General features: G+C 45.9%; 10 non-coding genes across 10 annotated transcripts; all 10 read left to right on the top strand.

Annotated features, from left to right (window-relative positions):
- The first annotated feature begins 1,236 nt into the window (after window positions 1–1,236).
- LOC130323990 (U2 spliceosomal RNA) lies at window positions 1,237–1,427 on the top strand. The gene has a single exon (XR_008869150.1). It is a non-coding gene; the product is annotated as a U2 spliceosomal RNA (small nuclear RNA).
- A 2,095-nt stretch (window positions 1,428–3,522) lies between these two features.
- Window positions 3,523–3,713, top strand: LOC130323989 (U2 spliceosomal RNA). The gene has a single exon (XR_008869149.1). It is a non-coding gene; the product is annotated as a U2 spliceosomal RNA (small nuclear RNA).
- Window positions 3,714–5,807: 2,094 nt separating this feature from the next.
- Window positions 5,808–5,998, top strand: LOC130323988 (U2 spliceosomal RNA). Its single transcript, XR_008869148.1, has one exon. It is a non-coding gene; the product is annotated as a U2 spliceosomal RNA (small nuclear RNA).
- A 2,101-nt stretch (window positions 5,999–8,099) lies between these two features.
- On the top strand, window positions 8,100–8,290 carry LOC130323986 (U2 spliceosomal RNA). Its single transcript, XR_008869147.1, has one exon. It is a non-coding gene; the product is annotated as a U2 spliceosomal RNA (small nuclear RNA).
- Window positions 8,291–10,370: 2,080 nt separating this feature from the next.
- LOC130323985 (U2 spliceosomal RNA) lies at window positions 10,371–10,561 on the top strand. The gene has a single exon (XR_008869146.1). It is a non-coding gene; the product is annotated as a U2 spliceosomal RNA (small nuclear RNA).
- Window positions 10,562–12,654: 2,093 nt separating this feature from the next.
- Window positions 12,655–12,845, top strand: LOC130323984 (U2 spliceosomal RNA). Its single transcript, XR_008869145.1, has one exon. It is a non-coding gene; the product is annotated as a U2 spliceosomal RNA (small nuclear RNA).
- Window positions 12,846–14,937: 2,092 nt separating this feature from the next.
- LOC130323983 (U2 spliceosomal RNA) lies at window positions 14,938–15,128 on the top strand. The gene has a single exon (XR_008869144.1). It is a non-coding gene; the product is annotated as a U2 spliceosomal RNA (small nuclear RNA).
- A 2,086-nt stretch (window positions 15,129–17,214) lies between these two features.
- LOC130323991 (U2 spliceosomal RNA) lies at window positions 17,215–17,405 on the top strand. The gene has a single exon (XR_008869151.1). It is a non-coding gene; the product is annotated as a U2 spliceosomal RNA (small nuclear RNA).
- Window positions 17,406–19,491: 2,086 nt separating this feature from the next.
- Window positions 19,492–19,682, top strand: LOC130323982 (U2 spliceosomal RNA). Its single transcript, XR_008869143.1, has one exon. It is a non-coding gene; the product is annotated as a U2 spliceosomal RNA (small nuclear RNA).
- A 2,091-nt stretch (window positions 19,683–21,773) lies between these two features.
- On the top strand, window positions 21,774–21,964 carry LOC130323993 (U2 spliceosomal RNA). The gene has a single exon (XR_008869153.1). It is a non-coding gene; the product is annotated as a U2 spliceosomal RNA (small nuclear RNA).
- Window positions 21,965–23,969: the final 2,005 nt, after the last annotated feature.

Here is a 23,969-nt window from a genome sequence, read left to right as displayed (position 1 = left end):
AATGCTCTAGAAGCTAAAGTCGCAGAAATGTCACACATATTTGGCCTGCAACTTTCTGTGCGACAAATTCAGACAGGAAAAATCAGTATAAATCCTTAGAAAATTATCCCCCAGTGTCTCCATCTGCTGGCGGTATTGAATAAGCATTGCTGCACTGATGGGGTATGCATTAGATGAAAAAAAAAGAAGAAAAAGAAGAATAATACGCCCAGAAAAGAGGCGAAAAGGAGAAAAACGTAAAAAAACGTGAAAAAAAAGTAAGAGGAAGAGAAGGGAAAAAAAGGTGGAAATGGGTTTAAAAGTGATTTCGGCGGAGAAATATATATATATATATATATATATATATATATATATATATATATACGCGCACACACACACATATATATAAACGTATTCTCCGTTGAGATATTGCAGCCGCTGCTGTGTCCAGGCCCAGGAGCCTTAGCACTGTGCTGTGATGTCACTCAATACCACTGACATCACTAGGTGTAAACAACATCTCTCCTTTGCTGTGTATGTGACTATGGAGCTGTTTGGTGATGTCGTCTATTATGGCCTTCATAGAAGCAACAGGAGATTGTTGCATCCATCTAGAACCCTCAGAACTACAGTGCTATGATGTCACTCACTTCCACAGGCCTTGCAGAGTGTAAACAACAACAACCCAGCTTTGTTGTGTATGTAACCATAGGGATTTGTGATGTCACCTAGAACCTTCACAGCAGCGACAGCTTTATGAGGAGCATCAGCACTGCTCTGCCTGAGCAGAACCATCACCGCCATAGGTTGTCAAATAACCCGGATTTAACCCACACAGGTAAGTCCAATGGGGTGCAGGCATGTCCTCTATGCTTACAGCTTCCCGTGGGTGTTGGTTTGATACCGTTTGGGGACAGCCAAGGAGGCATCTGCAGGCAACAAAGGTAGGTGTGTGCTTGTGTGTGTGTTTCCTATGCAGATCCTAAGCCCAGTGTCACATGCAAGTAGGAGGAGTAAGAAGGGTTCCTGGCAAATCCGGGTTATGGATTGCATTTAAAAAGGCCCCGTGGGAGTGCAATGGGCCCCTGTCTTGCTGCTTAGCAATAATGGTATGGGTTTAGGTTCTGCTGTGTGTACTGGTGGTTGACTGCCCCCCAGCCCAGAGTGTGCATGGAAAATTGTCTGGCAGCCTCCCTGACAGCAAGCAGTGATAGTGCCCATGAAGGGGACCTTGTTGGGCCCGCCCCTTTCACGGTTATCGCTTCTCGGCCTTTTGGCTAAGATCAAGTGTAGTATCTGTTCTTATCAGTTTAATATCTGATACGTCCCCTATCTGGGGACCATATATTAAATGGATTTTTGAGAACGGGGGCCGATTTCGAAGCTTGCTTCCGTCGCCCTATGCATTGACCCGATATGGCAGTATCTTCGGGTACAGTGCACCACCCCCTTACAGGGTTAAAAAGAAAGATTCCTACTTTCATTGCTACCTGCTTGCTGGCTAGCCAGCTAGCCAGCCCTGTGGGCCTTGCTGCTGCAGCCAAAAAACAAAAGGTGGTGCTGCTGCTGCTGCTTCTGCTGCTTCTGCTTCTGCTTGTGTCTGGCCCCTGTTGGAGCGTCCAGGCACAGGACTTCTGCTGCTGCTGACTAAATGGCCTCCTTAATTGGATCATTTGAGTAGCCAGCACACCTGTGCAGGTAGGGCATGACATGATAGGCAGCTGCCTTGATAGCGGGTGGGTGCTGAATGTTCCTAATTGACAAAATAAGATTAATGCTTATGAAGAAATATAAAATCTCATCCCTTCCCCAATATCGCGCCACACCCCTACCCCTTAATTCCCTGGTTGAACTTGATGGACATATGTCTTTTTTCGACCGTACTAACTATGTAACTATGTAACATAACATGGGGGGGGGGGGGGGGTCTCCTGGCTGTTCACACAGGTGTGTCATTGCTGTACATTGACCATGCATTGCTTCTGTGGTATTGCAAAGGCAAAGACAAATGCTTCCAGCCATCCATTGCACTAATGGATTGGTCATCAGCTGGCTGTCTATGTCCCGCATCAATATAGACCAAAGTACAGAGGGTTAGGCTATGCTATTGTGCACCTACCTGATGCATCAGAAGGTGCGAGGCCCTTGCTAAATTCTGTGCACAGACTTTGAGATCTATACTTTAGACTGTATCTAAACCTGCTCCAACATGGACTGACATTCTGGCCTACTTTCAGCCGATGCGACTTGTCTGTCGCTGAACAGTCGCTTTTTATGTATTCAGCACCTATGTATAATGTTGTAAAAATGCTCTAGAAGCTAAAGTCGCAGAAATGTCACACATATTTGGCCTGCAACTTTCTGTGCGACAAATTCAGACAGGAAAAATCAGTATAAATCCTTAGAAAATTATCCCCCAGTGTCTCCATCTGCTGGCGGTATTGAATAAGCATTGCTGCACTGATGGGGTATGCATTAGACGAAAAAAAAGAAGAAAAAGAAGAATAATACGCCCAGAAAAGAGGCGAAAAGGAGAAAAACGTAAAAAAACGTGAAAAAAAAGTAAGAGGAAGAGAAGGGAAAAAAAGGTGGAAATGGGTTTAAAAGTGATTTCGGCGGAGAAATATATATATATATATATATATATATATATATATATATATATATATACGCGCACACACACACATATATATAAACGTATTCTCCGTTGAGATATTGCAGCCGCTGCTGTGTCCAGGCCCAGGAGCCTTAGCACTGTGCTGTGATGTCACTCAATACCACTGACATCACTAGGTGTAAACAACATCTCTCCTTTGCTGTGTATGTGACTATGGAGCTGTTTGGTGATGTCGTCTATTATGGCCTTCATAGAAGCAACAGGAGATTGTTGCATCCATCTAGAACCCTCAGAACTACAGTGCTATGATGTCACTCACTTCCACAGGCCTTGCAGAGTGTAAACAACAACAACCCAGCTTTGTTGTGTATGTAACCATAGGGATTTGTGATGTCACCTAGAACCTTCACAGCAGCGATAGCTTTATGAGGAGCATCAGCACTGCTCTGCCTGAGCAGAACCATCACCGCCATAGGTTGTCAAATAACCCGGATTTAACCCACACAGGTAAGTCCAATGGGGTGCAGGCATGTCCTCTATGCTTACAGCTTCCCGTGGGTGTTGGTTTGATACCGTTTGGGGACAGCCAAGGAGGCATCTGCAGGCAACAAAGGTAGGTGTGTGCTTGTGTGTGTGTTTCCTATGCAGATCCTAAGCCCAGTGTCACATGCAAGTAGGAGGAGTAAGAAGGGTTCCTGGCAAATCCGGGTTATGGATTGCATTTAAAAAGGCCCCGTGGGAGTGCAATGGGCCCCTGTCTTGCTGCTTAGCAATAATGGTATGGGTTTAGGTTCTGCTGTGTGTACTGGTGGTTGACTGCCCCCCAGCCCAGAGTGTGCATGGAAAATTGTCTGGCAGCCTCCCTGACAGCAAGCAGTGATAGTGCCCATGAAGGGGACCTTGTTGGGCCCGCCCCTTTCACGGTTATCGCTTCTCGGCCTTTTGGCTAAGATCAAGTGTAGTATCTGTTCTTATCAGTTTAATATCTGATACGTCCCCTATCTGGGGACCATATATTAAATGGATTTTTGAGAACGGGGGCCGATTTCGAAGCTTGCTTCCGTCGCCCTATGCATTGACCCGATATGGCAGTATCTTCGGGTACAGTGCACCACCCCCTTACAGGGTTAAAAAGAAAGATTCCTACTTTCATTGCTACCTGCTTGCTGGCTAGCCAGCTAGCCAGCCCTGTGGGCCTTGCTGCTGCAGCCAAAAAACAAAAGGTGGTGCTGCTGCTGCTGCTTCTGCTGCTTCTGCTGCTTCTGCTTCTGCTTGTGTCTGGCCCCTGTTGGAGCGTCCAGGCACAGGACTTCTGCTGCTGCTGACTAAATGGCCTCCTTAATTGGATCATTTGAGTAGCCAGCACACCTGTGCAGGTAGGGCATGACATGATAGGCAGCTGCCTTGATAGCGGGTGGGTGCTGAATGTTCCTAATTGACAAAATAAGATTAATGCTTATGAAGAAATATAAAATCTCATCCCTTCCCCAATATCGCGCCACACCCCTACCCCTTAATTCCCTGGTTGAACTTGATGGACATATGTCTTTTTTCGACCGTACTAACTATGTAACTATGTAACATAACATGGGGGGGGGGGGTCTCCTGGCTGTTCACACAGGTGTGTCATTGCTGTACATTGACCATGCATTGCTTCTGTGGTATTGCAAAGGCAAAGACAAATGCTTCCAGCCATCCATTGCACTAATGGATTGGTCATCAGCTGGCTGTCTATGTCCCGCATCAATATAGACCAAAGTACAGAGGGTTAGGCTATGCTATTGTGCACCTACCTGATGCATCAGAAGGTGCGAGGCCCTTGCTAAATTCTGTGCACAGACTTTGAGATCTATACTTTAGACTGTATCTAAACCTGCTCCAACATGGACTGACATTCTGGCCTACTTTCAGCCGATGCGACTTGTCTGTCGCTGAACAGTCGCTTTTTATGTATTCAGCACCTATGTATAATGTTGTAAAAATGCTCTAGAAGCTAAAGTCGCAGAAATGTCACACATATTTGGCCTGCAACTTTCTGTGCGACAAATTCAGACAGGAAAAATCAGTATAAATCCTTAGAAAATTATCCCCCAGTGTCTCCATCTGCTGGCGGTATTGAATAAGCATTGCTGCACTGATGGGGTATGCATTAGACGAAAAAAAAGAAGAAAAAGAAGAATAATACGCCCAGAAAAGAGGCGAAAAGGAGAAAAACGTAAAAAAACGTGAAAAAAAAGTAAGAGGAAGAGAAGGGAAAAAAAGGTGGAAATGGGTTTAAAAGTGATTTCGGCGGAGAAATATATATATATATATATATATATATATATATATATATATACGCGCACACACACACATATATATAAACGTATTCTCCGTTGAGATATTGCAGCCGCTGCTGTGTCCAGGCCCAGGAGCCTTAGCACTGTGCTGTGATGTCACTCAATACCACTGACATCACTAGGTGTAAACAACATCTCTCCTTTGCTGTGTATGTGACTATGGAGCTGTTTGGTGATGTCGTCTATTATGGCCTTCATAGAAGCAACAGGAGATTGTTGCATCCATCTAGAACCCTCAGAACTACAGTGCTATGATGTCACTCACTTCCACAGGCCTTGCAGAGTGTAAACAACAACAACCCAGCTTTGTTGTGTATGTAACCATAGGGATTTGTGATGTCACCTAGAACCTTCACAGCAGCGACAGCTTTATGAGGAGCATCAGCACTGCTCTGCCTGAGCAGAACCATCACCGCCATAGGTTGTCAAATAACCCGGATTTAACCCACACAGGTAAGTCCAATGGGGTGCAGGCATGTCCTCTATGCTTACAGCTTCCCGTGGGTGTTGGTTTGATACCGTTTGGGGACAGCCAAGGAGGCATCTGCAGGCAACAAAGGTAGGTGTGTGCTTGTGTGTGTGTTTCCTATGCAGATCCTAAGCCCAGTGTCACATGCAAGTAGGAGGAGTAAGAAGGGTTCCTGGCAAATCCGGGTTATGGATTGCATTTAAAAAGGCCCCGTGGGAGTGCAATGGGCCCCTGTCTTGCTGCTTAGCAATAATGGTATGGGTTTAGGTTCTGCTGTGTGTACTGGTGGTTGACTGCCCCCCAGCCCAGAGTGTGCATGGAAAATTGTCTGGCAGCCTCCCTGACAGCAAGCAGTGATAGTGCCCATGAAGGGGACCTTGTTGGGCCCGCCCCTTTCACGGTTATCGCTTCTCGGCCTTTTGGCTAAGATCAAGTGTAGTATCTGTTCTTATCAGTTTAATATCTGATACGTCCCCTATCTGGGGACCATATATTAAATGGATTTTTGAGAACGGGGGCCGATTTCGAAGCTTGCTTCCGTCGCCCTATGCATTGACCCGATATGGCAGTATCTTCGGGTACAGTGCACCACCCCCTTACAGGGTTAAAAAGAAAGATTCCTACTTTCATTGCTACCTGCTTGCTGGCTAGCCAGCTAGCCAGCCCTGTGGGCCTTGCTGCTGCAGCCAAAAAACAAAAGGTGGTGCTGCTGCTGCTGCTTCTGCTGCTTCTGCTTCTGCTTGTGTCTGGCCCCTGTTGGAGCGTCCAGGCACAGGACTTCTGCTGCTGCTGACTAAATGGCCTCCTTAATTGGATCATTTGAGTAGCCAGCACACCTGTGCAGGTAGGGCATGACATGATAGGCAGCTGCCTTGATAGCGGGTGGGTGCTGAATGTTCCTAATTGACAAAATAAGATTAATGCTTATGAAGAAATATAAAATCTCATCCCTTCCCCAATATCGCGCCACACCCCTACCCCTTAATTCCCTGGTTGAACTTGATGGACATATGTCTTTTTTCGACCGTACTAACTATGTAACTATGTAACATAACATGGGGGGGGGGGGGGGGGTCTCCTGGCTGTTCACACAGGTGTGTCATTGCTGTACATTGACCATGCATTGCTTCTGTGGTATTGCAAAGGCAAAGACAAATGCTTCCAGCCATCCATTGCACTAATGGATTGGTCATCAGCTGGCTGTCTATGTCCCGCATCAATATAGACCAAAGTACAGAGGGTTAGGCTATGCTATTGTGCACCTACCTGATGCATCAGAAGGTGCGAGGCCCTTGCTAAATTCTGTGCACAGACTTTGAGATCTATACTTTAGACTGTATCTAAACCTGCTCCAACATGGACTGACATTCTGGCCTACTTTCAGCCGATGCGACTTGTCTGTCGCTGAACAGTCGCTTTTTATGTATTCAGCACCTATGTATAATGTTGTAAAAATGCTCTAGAAGCTAAAGTCGCAGAAATGTCACACATATTTGGCCTGCAACTTTCTGTGCGACAAATTCAGACAGGAAAAATCAGTATAAATCCTTAGAAAATTATCCCCCAGTGTCTCCATCTGCTGGCGGTATTGAATAAGCATTGCTGCACTGATGGGGTATGCATTAGACGAAAAAAAAGAAGAAAAAGAAGAATAATACGCCCAGAAAAGAGGCGAAAAGGAGAAAAACGTAAAAAAACGTGAAAAAAAAGTAAGAGGAAGAGAAGGGAAAAAAAGGTGGAAATGGGTTTAAAAGTGATTTCGGCGGAGAATATATATATATATATATATATATATATATATATATATATATATATATATATACGCGCACACACACACATATATATAAACGTATTCTCCGTTGAGATATTGCAGCCGCTGCTGTGTCCAGGCCCAGGAGCCTTAGCACTGTGCTGTGATGTCACTCAATACCACTGACATCACTAGGTGTAAACAACATCTCTCCTTTGCTGTGTATGTGACTATGGAGCTGTTTGGTGATGTCGTCTATTATGGCCTTCATAGAAGCAACAGGAGATTGTTGCATCCATCTAGAACCCTCAGAACTACAGTGCTATGATGTCACTCACTTCCACAGGCCTTGCAGAGTGTAAACAACAACAACCCAGCTTTGTTGTGTATGTAACCATAGGGATTTGTGATGTCACCTAGAACCTTCACAGCAGCGATAGCTTTATGAGGAGCATCAGCACTGCTCTGCCTGAGCAGAACCATCACCGCCATAGGTTGTCAAATAACCCGGATTTAACCCACACAGGTAAGTCCAATGGGGTGCAGGCATGTCCTCTATGCTTACAGCTTCCCGTGGGTGTTGGTTTGATACCGTTTGGGGACAGCCAAGGAGGCATCTGCAGGCAACAAAGGTAGGTGTGTGCTTGTGTGTGTGTTTCCTATGCAGATCCTAAGCCCAGTGTCACATGCAAGTAGGAGGAGTAAGAAGGGTTCCTGGCAAATCCGGGTTATGGATTGCATTTAAAAAGGCCCCGTGGGAGTGCAATGGGCCCCTGTCTTGCTGCTTAGCAATAATGGTATGGGTTTAGGTTCTGCTGTGTGTACTGGTGGTTGACTGCCCCCCAGCCCAGAGTGTGCATGGAAAATTGTCTGGCAGCCTCCCTGACAGCAAGCAGTGATAGTGCCCATGAAGGGGACCTTGTTGGGCCCGCCCCTTTCACGGTTATCGCTTCTCGGCCTTTTGGCTAAGATCAAGTGTAGTATCTGTTCTTATCAGTTTAATATCTGATACGTCCCCTATCTGGGGACCATATATTAAATGGATTTTTGAGAACGGGGGCCGATTTCGAAGCTTGCTTCCGTCGCCCTATGCATTGACCCGATATGGCAGTATCTTCGGGTACAGTGCACCACCCCCTTACAGGGTTAAAAAGAAAGATTCCTACTTTCATTGCTACCTGCTTGCTGGCTAGCCAGCTAGCCAGCCCTGTGGGCCTTGCTGCTGCAGCCAAAAAACAAAAGGTGGTGCTGCTGCTGCTGCTTCTGCTGCTTCTGCTTCTGCTTGTGTCTGGCCCCTGTTGGAGCGTCCAGGCACAGGACTTCTGCTGCTGCTGACTAAATGGCCTCCTTAATTGGATCATTTGAGTAGCCAGCACACCTGTGCAGGTAGGGCATGACATGATAGGCAGCTGCCTTGATAGCGGGTGGGTGCTGAATGTTCCTAATTGACAAAATAAGATTAATGCTTATGAAGAAATATTAAATCTCATCCCTTCCCCAATATCGCGCCACACCCCTACCCCTTAATTCCCTGGTTGAACTTGATGGACATATGTCTTTTTTCGACCGTACTAACTATGTAACTATGTAACATAACATGGGGGGGGGGGGGTGTCTCCTGGCTGTTCACACAGGTGTGTCATTGCTGTACATTGACCATGCATTGCTTCTGTGGTATTGCAAAGGCAAAGACAAATGCTTCCAGCCATCCATTGCACTAATGGATTGGTCATCAGCTGGCTGTCTATGTCCCGCATCAATATAGACCAAAGTACAGAGGGTTAGGCTATGCTATTGTGCACCTACCTGATGCATCAGAAGGTGTGAGGCCCTTGCTAAATTCTGTGCACAGACTTTGAGATCTATACTTTAGACTGTATCTAAACCTGCTCCAACATGGACTGACATTCTGGCCTACTTTCAGCCGATGCGACTTGTCTGTCGCTGAACAGTCGCTTTTTATGTATTCAGCACCTATGTATAATGTTGTAAAAATGCTCTAGAAGCTAAAGTCGCAGAAATGTCACACATATTTGGCCTGCAACTTTCTGTGCGACAAATTCAGACAGGAAAAATCAGTATAAATCCTTAGAAAATTATCCCCCAGTGTCTCCATCTGCTGGCGGTATTGAATAAGCATTGCTGCACTGATGGGGTATGCATTAGACGAAAAAAAAGAAGAAAAAGAAGAATAATACGCCCAGAAAAGAGGCGAAAAGGAGAAAAACGTAAAAAAACGTGAAAAAAAAGTAAGAGGAAGAGAAGGGAAAAAAAGGTGGAAATGGGTTTAAAAGTGATTTCGGCGGAGAAATATATATATATATATATATATATATATATATACGCGCACACACACACATATATATAAACGTATTCTCCGTTGAGATATTGCAGCCGCTGCTGTGTCCAGGCCCAGGAGCCTTAGCACTGTGCTGTGATGTCACTCAATACCACTGACATCACTAGGTGTAAACAACATCTCTCCTTTGCTGTGTATGTGACTATGGAGCTGTTTGGTGATGTCGTCTATTATGGCCTTCATAGAAGCAACAGGAGATTGTTGCATCCATCTAGAACCCTCAGAACTACAGTGCTATGATGTCACTCACTTCCACAGGCCTTGCAGAGTGTAAACAACAACAACCCAGCTTTGTTGTGTATGTAACCATAGGGATTTGTGATGTCACCTAGAACCTTCACAGCAGCGACAGCTTTATGAGGAGCATCAGCACTGCTCTGCCTGAGCAGAACCATCACCGCCATAGGTTGTCAAATAACCCGGATTTAACCCACACAGGTAAGTCCAATGGGGTGCAGGCATGTCCTCTATGCTTACAGCTTCCCGTGGGTGTTGGTTTGATACCGTTTGGGGACAGCCAAGGAGGCATCTGCAGGCAACAAAGGTAGGTGTGTGCTTGTGTGTGTGTTTCCTATGCAGATCCTAAGCCCAGTGTCACATGCAAGTAGGAGGAGTAAGAAGGGTTCCTGGCAAATCCGGGTTATGGATTGCATTTAAAAAGGCCCCGTGGGAGTGCAATGGGCCCCTGTCTTGCTGCTTAGCAATAATGGTATGGGTTTAGGTTCTGCTGTGTGTACTGGTGGTTGACTGCCCCCCAGCCCAGAGTGTGCATGGAAAATTGTCTGGCAGCCTCCCTGACAGCAAGCAGTGATAGTGCCCATGAAGGGGACCTTGTTGGGCCCGCCCCTTTCACGGTTATCGCTTCTCGGCCTTTTGGCTAAGATCAAGTGTAGTATCTGTTCTTATCAGTTTAATATCTGATACGTCCCCTATCTGGGGACCATATATTAAATGGATTTTTGAGAACGGGGGCCGATTTCGAAGCTTGCTTCCGTCGCCCTATGCATTGACCCGATATGGCAGTATCTTCGGGTACAGTGCACCACCCCCTTACAGGGTTAAAAAGAAAGATTCCTACTTTCATTGCTACCTGCTTGCTGGCTAGCCAGCTAGCCAGCCCTGTGGGCCTTGCTGCTGCAGCCAAAAAACAAAAGGTGGTGCTGCTGCTGCTGCTTCTGCTGCTTCTGCTTCTGCTTGTGTCTGGCCCCTGTTGGAGCGTCCAGGCACAGGACTTCTGCTGCTGCTGACTAAATGGCCTCCTTAATTGGATCATTTGAGTAGCCAGCACACCTGTGCAGGTAGGGCATGACATGATAGGCAGCTGCCTTGATAGCGGGTGGGTGCTGAATGTTCCTAATTGACAAAATAAGATTAATGCTTATGAAGAAATATAAAATCTCATCCCTTCCCCAATATCGCGCCACACCCCTACCCCTTAATTCCCTGGTTGAACTTGATGGACATATGTCTTTTTTCGACCGTACTAACTATGTAACTATGTAACATAACATGGGGGGGGGGGGGGGGTCTCCTGGCTGTTCACACAGGTGTGTCATTGCTGTACATTGACCATGCATTGCTTCTGTGGTATTGCAAAGGCAAAGACAAATGCTTCCAGCCATCCATTGCACTAATGGATTGGTCATCAGCTGGCTGTCTATGTCCCGCATCAATATAGACCAAAGTACAGAGGGTTAGGCTATGCTATTGTGCACCTACCTGATGCATCAGAAGGTGCGAGGCCCTTGCTAAATTCTGTGCACAGACTTTGAGATCTATACTTTAGACTGTATCTAAACCTGCTCCAACATGGACTGACATTCTGGCCTACTTTCAGCCGATGCGACTTGTCTGTCGCTGAACAGTCGCTTTTTATGTATTCAGCACCTATGTATAATGTTGTAAAAATGCTCTAGAAGCTAAAGTCGCAGAAATGTCACACATATTTGGCCTGCAACTTTCTGTGCGACAAATTCAGACAGGAAAAATCAGTATAAATCCTTAGAAAATTATCCCCCAGTGTCTCCATCTGCTGGCGGTATTGAATAAGCATTGCTGCACTGATGGGGTATGCATTAGACGAAAAAAAAGAAGAAAAAGAAGAATAATACGCCCAGAAAAGAGGCGAAAAGGAGAAAAACGTAAAAAAACGTGAAAAAAAAGTAAGAGGAAGAGAAGGGAAAAAAAGGTGGAAATGGGTTTAAAAGTGATTTTGGCGGAGAAATATATATATATATATATATATATATATATATATATATATATATACGCGCACACACACACATATATATAAACGTATTCTCCGTTGAGATATTGCAGCCGCTGCTGTGTCCAGGCCCAGGAGCCTTAGCACTGTGCTGTGATGTCACTCAATACCACTGACATCACTAGGTGTAAACAACATCTCTCCTTTGCTGTGTATGTGACTATGGAGCTGTTTGGTGATGTCGTCTATTATGGCCTTCATAGAAGCAACAGGAGATTGTTGCATCCATCTAGAACCCTCAGAACTACAGTGCTATGATGTCACTCACTTCCACAGGCCTTGCAGAGTGTAAACAACAACAACCCAGCTTTGTTGTGTATGTAACCATAGGGATTTGTGATGTCACCTAGAACCTTCACAGCAGCGACAGCTTTATGAGGAGCATCAGCACTGCTCTGCCTGAGCAGAACCATCACCGCCATAGGTTGTCAAATAACCCGGATTTAACCCACACAGGTAAGTCCAATGGGGTGCAGGCATGTCCTCTATGCTTACAGCTTCCCGTGGGTGTTGGTTTGATACCGTTTGGGGACAGCCAAGGAGGCATCTGCAGGCAACAAAGGTAGGTGTGTGCTTGTGTGTGTGTTTCCTATGCAGATCCTAAGCCCAGTGTCACATGCAAGTAGGAGGAGTAAGAAGGGTTCCTGGCAAATCCGGGTTATGGATTGCATTTAAAAAGGCCCCGTGGGAGTGCAATGGGCCCCTGTCTTGCTGCTTAGCAATAATGGTATGGGTTTAGGTTCTGCTGTGTGTACTGGTGGTTGACTGCCCCCCAGCCCAGAGTGTGCATGGAAAATTGTCTGGCAGCCTCCCTGACAGCAAGCAGTGATAGTGCCCATGAAGGGGACCTTGTTGGGCCCGCCCCTTTCACGGTTATCGCTTCTCGGCCTTTTGGCTAAGATCAAGTGTAGTATCTGTTCTTATCAGTTTAATATCTGATACGTCCCCTATCTGGGGACCATATATTAAATGGATTTTTGAGAACGGGGGCCGATTTCGAAGCTTGCTTCCGTCGCCCTATGCATTGACCCGATATGGCAGTATCTTCGGGTACAGTGCACCACCCCCTTACAGGGTTAAAAAGAAAGATTCCTACTTTCATTGCTACCTGCTTGCTGGCTAGCCAGCTAGCCAGCCCTGTGGGCCTTGCTGCTGCAGCCAAAAAACAAAAGGTGGTGCTGCTGCTGCTGCTTCTGCTGCTTCTGCTTCTGCTTGTGTCTGGCCCCTGTTGGAGCGTCCAGGCACAGGACTTCTGCTGCTGCTGACTAAATGGCCTCCTTAATTGGATCATTTGAGTAGCCAGCACACCTGTGCAGGTAGGGCATGACATGATAGGCAGCTGTCTTGATAGCGGGTGGGTGCTGAATGTTCCTAATTGACAAAATAAGATTAATGCTTATGAAGAAATATAAAATCTCATCCCTTCCCCAATATCGCGCCACACCCCTACCCCTTAATTCCCTGGTTGAACTTGATGGACATATGTCTTTTTTCGACCGTACTAACTATGTAACTATGTAACATAACATGGGGGGGGGGGGGGGGTCTCCTGGCTGTTCACACAGGTGTGTCATTGCTGTACATTGACCATGCATTGCTTCTGTGGTATTGCAAAGGCAAAGACAAATGCTTCCAGCCATCCATTGCACTAATGGATTGGTCATCAGCTGGCTGTCTATGTCCCGCATCAATATAGACCAAAGTACAGAGGGTTAGGCTATGCTATTGTGCACCTACCTGATGCATCAGAAGGTGCGAGGCCCTTGCTAAATTCTGTGCACAGACTTTGAGATCTATACTTTAGACTGTATCTAAACCTGCTCCAACATGGACTGACATTCTGGCCTACTTTCAGCCGATGCGACTTGTCTGTCGCTGAACAGTCGCTTTTTATGTATTCAGCACCTATGTATAATGTTGTAAAAATGCTCTAGAAGCTAAAGTCGCAGAAATGTCACACATATTTGGCCTGCAACTTTCTGTGCGACAAATTCAGACAGGAAAAATCAGTATAAATCCTTAGAAAATTATCCCCCAGTGTCTCCATCTGCTGGCGGTATTGAATAAGCATTGCTGCACTGATGGGGTATGCATTAGACGAAAAAAAAGAAGAAAAAGAAGAATAATACGCCCAGAAAAGAGGCGAAAAGGAGAAAAACGTAAAAAAACGTGAAAAAAAAGTAAGAGGAAGAGAAGGGAAAAAAAAGGTGGAAATGGGTTTAAAAGTGATTTCGGCGGAGAAATATATATATATATATATATATATATATATATATATATATATACGCGCACACACACACATATATATAAACGTATTCTCCGTTGAGATATTGCAGCCGCTGCTGTGTCCAGGCCCAGGAGCCTTAGCACTGTGCTGTGATGTCACTCAATACCACTGACATCACTAGGTGTAAACAACATCTCTCCTTTGCTGTGTATGTGACTATGGAGCTGTTTGGTGATGTCGTCTATTATGGCCTTCATAGAAGCAACAGGAGATTGTTGCATCCATCTAGAACCCTCAGAACTACAGTGCTATGATGTCACTCACTTCCACAGGCCTTGCAGAGTGTAAACAACAACAACCCAGCTTTGTTGTGTATGTAACCATAGGGATTTGTGATGTCACCTAGAACCTTCACAGCAGCGACAGCTTTATGAGGAGCATCAGCACTGCTCTGCCTGAGCAGAACCATCACCGCCATAGGTTGTCAAATAACCCGGATTTAACCCACACAGGTAAGTCCAATGGGGTGCAGGCATGTCCTCTATGCTTACAGCTTCCCGTGGGTGTTGGTTTGATACCGTTTGGGGACAGCCAAGGAGGCATCTGCAGGCAACAAAGGTAGGTGTGTGCTTGTGTGTGTGTTTCCTATGCAGATCCTAAGCCCAGTGTCACATGCAAGTAGGAGGAGTAAGAAGGGTTCCTGGCAAATCCGGGTTATGGATTGCATTTAAAAAGGCCCCGTGGGAGTGCAATGGGCCCCTGTCTTGCTGCTTAGCAATAATGGTATGGGTTTAGGTTCTGCTGTGTGTACTGGTGGTTGACTGCCCCCCAGCCCAGAGTGTGCATGGAAAATTGTCTGGCAGCCTCCCTGACAGCAAGCAGTGATAGTGCCCATGAAGGGGACCTTGTTGGGCCCGCCCCTTTCACGGTTATCGCTTCTCGGCCTTTTGGCTAAGATCAAGTGTAGTATCTGTTCTTATCAGTTTAATATCTGATACGTCCCCTATCTGGGGACCATATATTAAATGGATTTTTGAGAACGGGGGCCGATTTCGAAGCTTGCTTCCGTCGCCCTATGCATTGACCCGATATGGCAGTATCTTCGGGTACAGTGCACCACCCCCTTACAGGGTTAAAAAGAAAGATTCCTACTTTCATTGCTACCTGCTTGCTGGCTAGCCAGCTAGCCAGCCCTGTGGGCCTTGCTGCTGCAGCCAAAAAACAAAAGGTGCTGCTGCTTCTGCTGCTTCTGCTTCTGCTTGTGTCTGGCCCCTGTTGGAGCGTCCAGGCACAGGACTTCTGCTGCTGCTGACTAAATGGCCTCCTTAATTGGATCATTTGAGTAGCCAGCACACCTGTGCAGGTAGGGCATGACATGATAGGCAGCTGCCTTGATAGCGGGTGGGTGCTGAATGTTCCTAATTGACAAAATAAGATTAATGCTTATGAAGAAATATAAAATCTCATCCCTTCCCCAATATCGCGCCACACCCCTACCCCTTAATTCCCTGGTTGAACTTGATGGACATATGTCTTTTTTCGACCGTACTAACTATGTAACTATGTAACATAACATGGGGGGGGGGGGGGGGTCTCCTGGCTGTTCACACAGGTGTGTCATTGCTGTACATTGACCATGCATTGCTTCTGTGGTATTGCAAAGGCAAAGACAAATGCTTCCAGCCATCCATTGCACTAATGGATTGGTCATCAGCTGGCTGTCTATGTCCCGCATCAATATAGACCAAAGTACAGAGGGTTAGGCTATGCTATTGTGCACCTACCTGATGCATCAGAAGGTGCGAGGCCCTTGCTAAATTCTGTGCACAGACTTTGAGATCTATACTTTAGACTGTATCTAAACCTGCTCCAACATGGACTGACATTCTGGCCTACTTTCAGCCGATGCGACTTGTCTGTCGCTGAACAGTCGCTTTTTATGTATTCAGCACCTATGTATAATGTTGTAAAAATGCTCTAGAAGCTAAAGTCGCAGAAATGTCACACATATTTGGCCTGCAACTTTCTGTGCGACAAATTCAGACAGGAAAAATCAGTATAAATCCTTAGAAAATTATCCCCCAGTGTCTCCATCTGCTGGCGGTATTGAATAAGCATTGCTGCACTGATGGGGTATGCATTAGACGAAAAAAAAGAAGAAAAAGAAGAATAATACGCCCAGAAAAGAGGCGAAAAGGAGAAAAACGTAAAAAAACGTGAAAAAAAAGTAAGAGGAAGAGAAGGGAAAAAAAGGTGGAAATGGGTTTAAAAGTGATTTCGGCGGAGAAATATATATATATATATATATATATATATATATATATATATATATATACGCGCACACACACACATATATATAAACGTATTCTCCGTTGAGATATTGCAGCCGCTGCTGTGTCCAGGCCCAGGAGCCTTAGCACTGTGCTGTGATGTCACTCAATACCACTGACATCACTAGGTGTAAACAACATCTCTCCTTTGCTGTGTATGTGACTATGGAGCTGTTTGGTGATGTCGTCTATTATGGCCTTCATAGAAGCAACAGGAGATTGTTGCATCCATCTAGAACCCTCAGAACTACAGTGCTATGATGTCACTCACTTCCACAGGCCTTGCAGAGTGTAAACAACAACAACCCAGCTTTGTTGTGTATGTAACCATAGGGATTTGTGATGTCACCTAGAACCTTCACAGCAGCGACAGCTTTATGAGGAGCATCAGCACTGCTCTGCCTGAGCAGAACCATCACCGCCATATGTTGTCAAATAACCCGGATTTAACCCACACAGGTAAGTCCAATGGGGTGCAGGCATGTCCTCTATGCTTACAGCTTCCCGTGGGTGTTGGTTTGATACCGTTTGGGGACAGCCAAGGAGGCATCTGCAGGCAACAAAGGTAGGTGTGTGCTTGTGTGTGTGTTTCCTATGCAGATCCTAAGCCCAGTGTCACATGCAAGTAGGAGGAGTAAGAAGGGTTCCTGGCAAATCCGGGTTATGGATTGCATTTAAAAAGGCCCCGTGGGAGTGCAATGGGCCCCTGTCTTGCTGCTTAGCAATAATGGTATGGGTTTAGGTTCTGCTGTGTGTACTGGTGGTTGACTGCCCCCCAGCCCAGAGTGTGCATGGAAAATTGTCTGGCAGCCTCCCTGACAGCAAGCAGTGATAGTGCCCATGAAGGGGACCTTGTTGGGCCCGCCCCTTTCACGGTTATCGCTTCTCGGCCTTTTGGCTAAGATCAAGTGTAGTATCTGTTCTTATCAGTTTAATATCTGATACGTCCCCTATCTGGGGACCATATATTAAATGGATTTTTGAGAACGGGGGCCGATTTCGAAGCTTGCTTCCGTCGCCCTATGCATTGACCCGATATGGCAGTATCTTCGGGTACAGTGCACCACCCTTACAGGGTTAAAAAGAAAGATTCCTACTTTCATTGCTACCTGCTTGCTGGCTAGCCAGCTAGCCAGCCCTGTGGGCCTTGCTGCTGCAGCCAAAAAACAAAAGGTGGTGCTGCTGCTGCTGCTTCTGCTGCTTCTGCTTCTGCTTGTGTCTGGCCCCTGTTGGAGCGTCCAGGCACAGGACTTCTGCTGCTGCTGACTAAATGGCCTCCTTAATTGGATCATTTGAGTAGCCAGCACACCTGTGCAGGTAGGGCATGACATGATAGGCAGCTGCCTTGATAGCGGGTGGGTGCTGAATGTTCCTAATTGACAAAATAAGATTAATGCTTATGAAGAAATATAAAATCTCATCCCTTCCCCAATATCGCGCCACACCCCTACCCCTTAATTCCCTGGTTGAACTTGATGGACATATGTCTTTTTTCGACCGTACTAACTATGTAACTATGTAACATAACATGGGGGGGGGGGTCTCCTTGCTGTTCACACAGGTGTGTCATTGCTGTACATTGACCATGCATTGCTTCTGTGGTATTGCAAAGGCAAAGACAAATGCTTCCAGCCATCCATTGCACTAATGGATTGGTCATCAGCTGGCTGTCTATGTCCCGCATCAATATAGACCAAAGTACAGAGGGTTAGGCTATGCTATTGTGCACCTACCTGATGCATCAGAAGGTGCGAGGCCCTTGCTAAATTCTGTGCACAGACTTTGAGATCTATACTTTAGACTGTATCTAAACCTGCTCCAACATGGACTGACATTCTGGCCTACTTTCAGCCGATGCGACTTGTCTGTCGCTGAACAGTCGCTTTTTATGTATTCAGCACCTATGTATAATGTTGTAAAAATGCTCTAGAAGCTAAAGTCGCAGAAATGTCACACATATTTGGCCTGCAACTTTCTGTGCGACAAATTCAGACAGGAAAAATCAGTATAAATCCTCAGAAAATTATCCCCCAGTGTCTCCATCTGCTGGCGGTATTGAATAAGCATTGCTGCACTGATGGGGTATGCATTAGACGAAAAAAAAGAAGAAAAAGAAGAATAATACGCCCAGAAAAGAGGCGAAAAGGAGAAAAACGTAAAAAAACGTGAAAAAAAAGTAAGAGGAAGAGAAGGGAAAAAAAGGTGGAAATGGGTTTAAAAGTGATTTCGGCGGAGAAATATATATATATATATATATATATATATATATATATATATATATACGCGCACACACACACATATATATAAACGTATTCTCCGTTGAGATATTGCAGCCGCTGCTGTGTCCAGGCCCAGGAGCCTTAGCACTGTGCTGTGATGTCACTCAATACCACTGACATCACTAGGTGTAAACAACATCTCTCCTTTGCTGTGTATGTGACTATGGAGCTGTTTGGTGATGTCGTCTATTATGGCCTTCATAGAAGCAACAGGAGATTGTTGCATCCATCTAGAACCCTCAGAACTACAGTGCTATGATGTCACTCACTTCCACAGGCCTTGCAGAGTGTAAACAACAACAACCCAGCTTTGTTGTGTATGTAACCATAGGGATTTGTGATGTCACCTAGAACCTTCACAGCAGCGACAGCTTTATGAGGAGCATCAGCACTGCTCTGCCTGAGCAGAACCATCACCGCCATAGGTTGTCAAATAACCCGGATTTAACCCACACAGGTAAGTCCAATGGGGTGCAGGCATGTCCTCTATGCTTACAGCTTCCCGTGGGTGTTGGTTTGATACCGTTTGGGGACAGCCAAGGAGGCATCTGCAGGCAACAAAGGTAGGTGTGTGCTTGTGTGTGTGTTTCCTATGCAGATCCTAAGCCCAGTGTCACATGCAAGTAGGAGGAGTAAGAAGGGTTCCTGGCAAATCCGGGTTATGGATTGCATTTAAAAAGGCCCCGTGGGAGTGCAATGGGCCCCTGTCTTGCTGCTTAGCAATAATGGTATGGGTTTAGGTTCTGCTGTGTGTACTGGTGGTTGACTGCCCCCCAGCCCAGAGTGTGCATGGAAAATTGTCTGGCAGCCTCCCTGACAGCAAGCAGTGATAGTGCCCATGAAGGGGACCTTGTTGGGCCCGCCCCTTTCACGGTTATCGCTTCTCGGCCTTTTGGCTAAGATCAAGTGTAGTATCTGTTCTTATCAGTTTAATATCTGATACGTCCCCTATCTGGGGACCATATATTAAATGGATTTTTGAGAACGGGGGCCGATTTCGAAGCTTGCTTCCGTCGCCCTATGCATTGACCCGATATGGCAGTATCTTCGGGTACAGTGCACCACCCCCTTACAGGGTTAAAAAGAAAGATTCCTACTTTCATTGCTACCTGCTTGCTGGCTAGCCAGCTAGCCAGCCCTGTGGGCCTTGCTGCTGCAGCCAAAAAACAAAAGGTGGTGCTGCTGCTGCTGCTTCTGCTGCTTCTGCTTCTGCTTGTGTCTGGCCCCTGTTGGAGCGTCCAGGCACAGGACTTCTGCTGCTGCTGACTAAATGGCCTCCTTAATTGGATCATTTGAGTAGCCAGCACACCTGTGCAGGTAGGGCATGACATGATAGGCAGCTGCCTTGATAGCGGGTGGGTGCTGAATGTTCCTAATTGACAAAATAAGATTAATGCTTATGAAGAAATATAAAATCTCATCCCTTCCCCAATATCGCGCCACACCCCTACCCCTTAATTCCCTGGTTGAACTTGATAGACATATGTCTTTTTTCGACCGTACTAACTATGTAACTATGTAACATAACATGGGGGGGGGGGGGGGTCTCCTGGCTGTTCACACAGGTGTGTCATTGCTGTACATTGACCATGCATTGCTTCTGTGGTATTGCAAAGGCAAAGACAAATGCTTCCAGCCATCCATTGCACTAATGGATTGGTCATCAGCTGGCTGTCTATGTCCCGCATCAATATAGACCAAAGTACAGAGGGTTAGGCTATGCTATTGTGCACCTACCTGATGCATCAGAAGGTGCGAGGCCCTTGCTAAATTCTGTGCACCAGACTTTGAGATCTATACTTTAGACTGTATCTAAACCTGCTCCAACATGGACTGACATTCTGGCCTACTTTCAGCCGATGCGACTTGTCTGTCGCTGAACAGTCGCTTTTTATGTATTCAGCACCTATGTATAATGTTGTAAAAATGCTCTAGAAGCTAAAGTCGCAGAAATGTCACACATATTTGGCCTGCAACTTTCTGTGCGACAAATTCAGACAGGAAAAATCAGTATAAATCCTTAGAAAATTATCCCCCAGTGTCTCCATCTGCTGGCGGTATTGAATAAGCATTGCTGCACTGATGGGGTATGCATTAGACGAAAAAAAAGAAGAAAAAGAAGAATAATACGCCCAGAAAAGAGGCGAAAAGGAGAAAAACGTAAAAAAACGTGAAAAAAAAGTAAGAGGAAGAGAAGGGAAAAAAAGGTGGAAATGGGTTTAAAAGTGATTTCGGCGGAGAAATATATATATATATATATATATATATATATATATATATATATACGCGCACACACACACATATATATAAACGTATTCTCCGTTGAGATATTGCAGCCACTGCTGTGTCCAGGCCCAGGAGCCTTAGCACTGTGCTGTGATGTCACTCAATACCACTGACATCACTAGGTGTAAACAACATCTCTCCTTTGCTGTGTATGTGACTATGGAGCTGTTTGGTGATGTCGTCTATTATGGCCTTCATAGAAGCAACAGGAGATTGTTGCATCCATCTAGAACCCTCAGAACTACAGTGCTATGATGTCACTCACTTCCACAGGCCTTGCAGAGTGTAAACAACAACAACCCAGCTTTGTTGTGTATGTAACCATAGGGATTTGTGATGTCACCTAGAACCTTCACAGCAGCGACAGCTTTATGAGGAGCATCAGCACTGCTCTGCCTGAGCAGAACCATCACCGCCATAGGTTGTCAAATAACCCGGATTTAACCCACACAGGTAAGTCCAATGGGGTGCAGGCATGTCCTCTATGCTTACAGCTTCCCGTGGGTGTTGGTTTGATACCGTTTGGGGACAGCCAAGGAGGCATCTGCAGGCAACAAAGGTAGGTGTGTGCTTGTGTGTGTGTTTCCTATGCAGATCCTAAGCCCAGTGTCACATGCAAGTAGGAGGAGTAAGAAGGGTTCCTGGCAAATCCGGGTTATGGATTGCATTTAAAAAGGCCCCGTGGGAGTGCAATGGGCCCCTGTCTTGCTGCTTAGCAATAATGGTATGGGTTTAGGTTCTGCTGTGTGTACTGGTGGTTGACTGCCCCCCAGCCCAGAGTGTGCATGGAAAATTGTCTGGCAGCCTCCCTGACAGCAAGCAGTGATAGTGCCCATGAAGGGGACCTTGTTGGGCCCGCCCCTTTCACGGTTATCGCTTCTCGGCCTTTTGGCTAAGATCAAGTGTAGGATCTGTTCTTATCAGTTTAATATCTGATACGTCCCCTATCTGGGGACCATATATTAAATGGATTTTTGAGAACGGGGGCCGATTTCGAAGCTTGCTTCCGTCGCCCTATGCATTGACCCGATATGGCAGTATCTTCGGGTACAGTGCACCACCCCCTTACAGGGTTAAAAAGAAAGATTCCTACTTTCATTGCTACCTGCTTGCTGGCTAGCCAGCTAGCCAGCCCTGTGGGCCTTGCTGCTGCAGCCAAAAAACAAAAGGTGGTGCTGCTGCTGCTGCTTCTGCTGCTTCTGCTTCTGCTTGTGTCTGGCCCCTGTTGGAGCGTCCAGGCACAGGACTTCTGCTGCTGCTGACTAAATGGCCTCCTTAATTGGATCATTTGAGTAGCCAGCACACCTGTGCAGGTAGGGCATGACATGATAGGCAGCTGCCTTGATAGCGGGTGGGTGCTGAATGTTCCTAATTGACAAAATAAGATTAATGCTTATGAAGAAATATAAAATCTCATCCCTTCCCCAATATCGCGCCACACCCCTACCCCTTAATTCCCTGGTTGAACTTGATGGACATATGTCTTTTTTCGACCGTACTAACTATGTAACTATGTAACATAACATGGGGGGGGGGGGGGGGGGTCTCCTGGCTGTTCACACAGGTGTGTCATTGCTGTACATTGACCATGCATTGCTTCTGTGGTATTGCAAAGGCAAAGACAAATGCTTCCAGCCATCCATTGCACTAATGGATTGGTCATCAGCTGGCTGTCTATGTCCCGCATCAATATAGACCAAAGTACAGAGGGTTAGGCTATGCTATTGTGCACCTACCTGATGCATCAGAAGGTGCGAGGCCCTTGCTAAATTCTGTGCACAGACTTTGAGATCTATACTTTAGACTGTATCTAAACCTGCTCCAACATGGACTGACATTCTGGCCTACTTTCAGCCGATGCGACTTGTCTGTCGCTGAACAGTCGCTTTTTATGTATTCAGCACCTATGTATAATGTTGTAAAAATGCTCTAGAAGCTAAAGTCGCAGAAATGTCACACATATTTGGCCTGCAACTTTCTGTGCGACAAATTCAGACAGGAAAAATCAGTATAAATCCTTAGAAAATTATCCCCCAGTGTCTCCATCTGCTGGCGGTATTGAATAAGCATTGCTGCACTGATGGGGTATGCATTAGACGAAAAAAAAGAAGAAAAAGAAGAATAATACGCCCAGAAAAGAGGCGAAAAGGAGAAAAACGTAAAAAAACTTGAAAAAAAAGTAAGAGGAAGAGAAGGGAAAAAAAGATGGAAATGGGTTTAAAAGTGATTTCGGCGGAGAAATATATATATATATATATATATATATATATATATATATATATACGCGCACACACACACATATATATAAACGTATTCTCCGTTGAGATATTGCAGCCGCTGCTGTGTCCAGGCCCAGGAGCCTTAGCACTGTGCTGTGATGTCACTCAATACCACTGACATCACTAGGTGTAAACAACATCTCTCCTTTGCTGTGTATGTGACTATGGAGCTGTTTGGTGATGTCGTCTATTATGGCCTTCATAGAAGCAACAGGAGATTGTTGCATCCATCTAGAACCCTCAGAACTACAGTGCTATGATGTCACTCACTTCCACAGGCCTTGCAGAGTGTAAACAACAACAACCCAGCTTTGTTGTGTATGTAACCATAGGGATTTGTGATGTCACCTAGAACCTTCACAGCAGCGACAGCTTTATGAGGAGCATCAGCACTGCTCTGCCTGAGCAGAACCATCACCGCCATAGGTTGTCAAATAACCCGGATTTAACCCACACAGGTAAGTCCAATGGGGTGCAGGCATGTCCTCTATGCTTACAGCTTCCCGTGGGTGTTGGTTTGATACCGTTTGGGGACAGCCAAGGAGGCATCTGCAGGCAACAAAGGTAGGTGTGTGCTTGTGTGTGTGTTTCCTATGCAGATCCTAAGCCCAGTGTCACATGCAAGTAGGAGGAGTAAGAAGGGTTCCTGGCAAATCCGGGTTATGGATTGCATTTAAAAAGGCCCCGTGGGAGTGCAATGGGCCCCTGTCTTGCTGCTTAGCAATAATGGTATGGGTTTAGGTTCTGCTGTGTGTACTGGTGGTTGACTGCCCCCCAGCCCAGAGTGTG

The sequence above is a fragment of the Hyla sarda genome, unplaced genomic scaffold (assembly GCF_029499605.1).
Source record: "Hyla sarda isolate aHylSar1 unplaced genomic scaffold, aHylSar1.hap1 scaffold_2571, whole genome shotgun sequence".
Taxonomy (NCBI): Eukaryota; Metazoa; Chordata; class Amphibia; order Anura; family Hylidae; genus Hyla; species Hyla sarda.
This window is presented reverse-complemented; position numbering and strand designations above follow the sequence as displayed.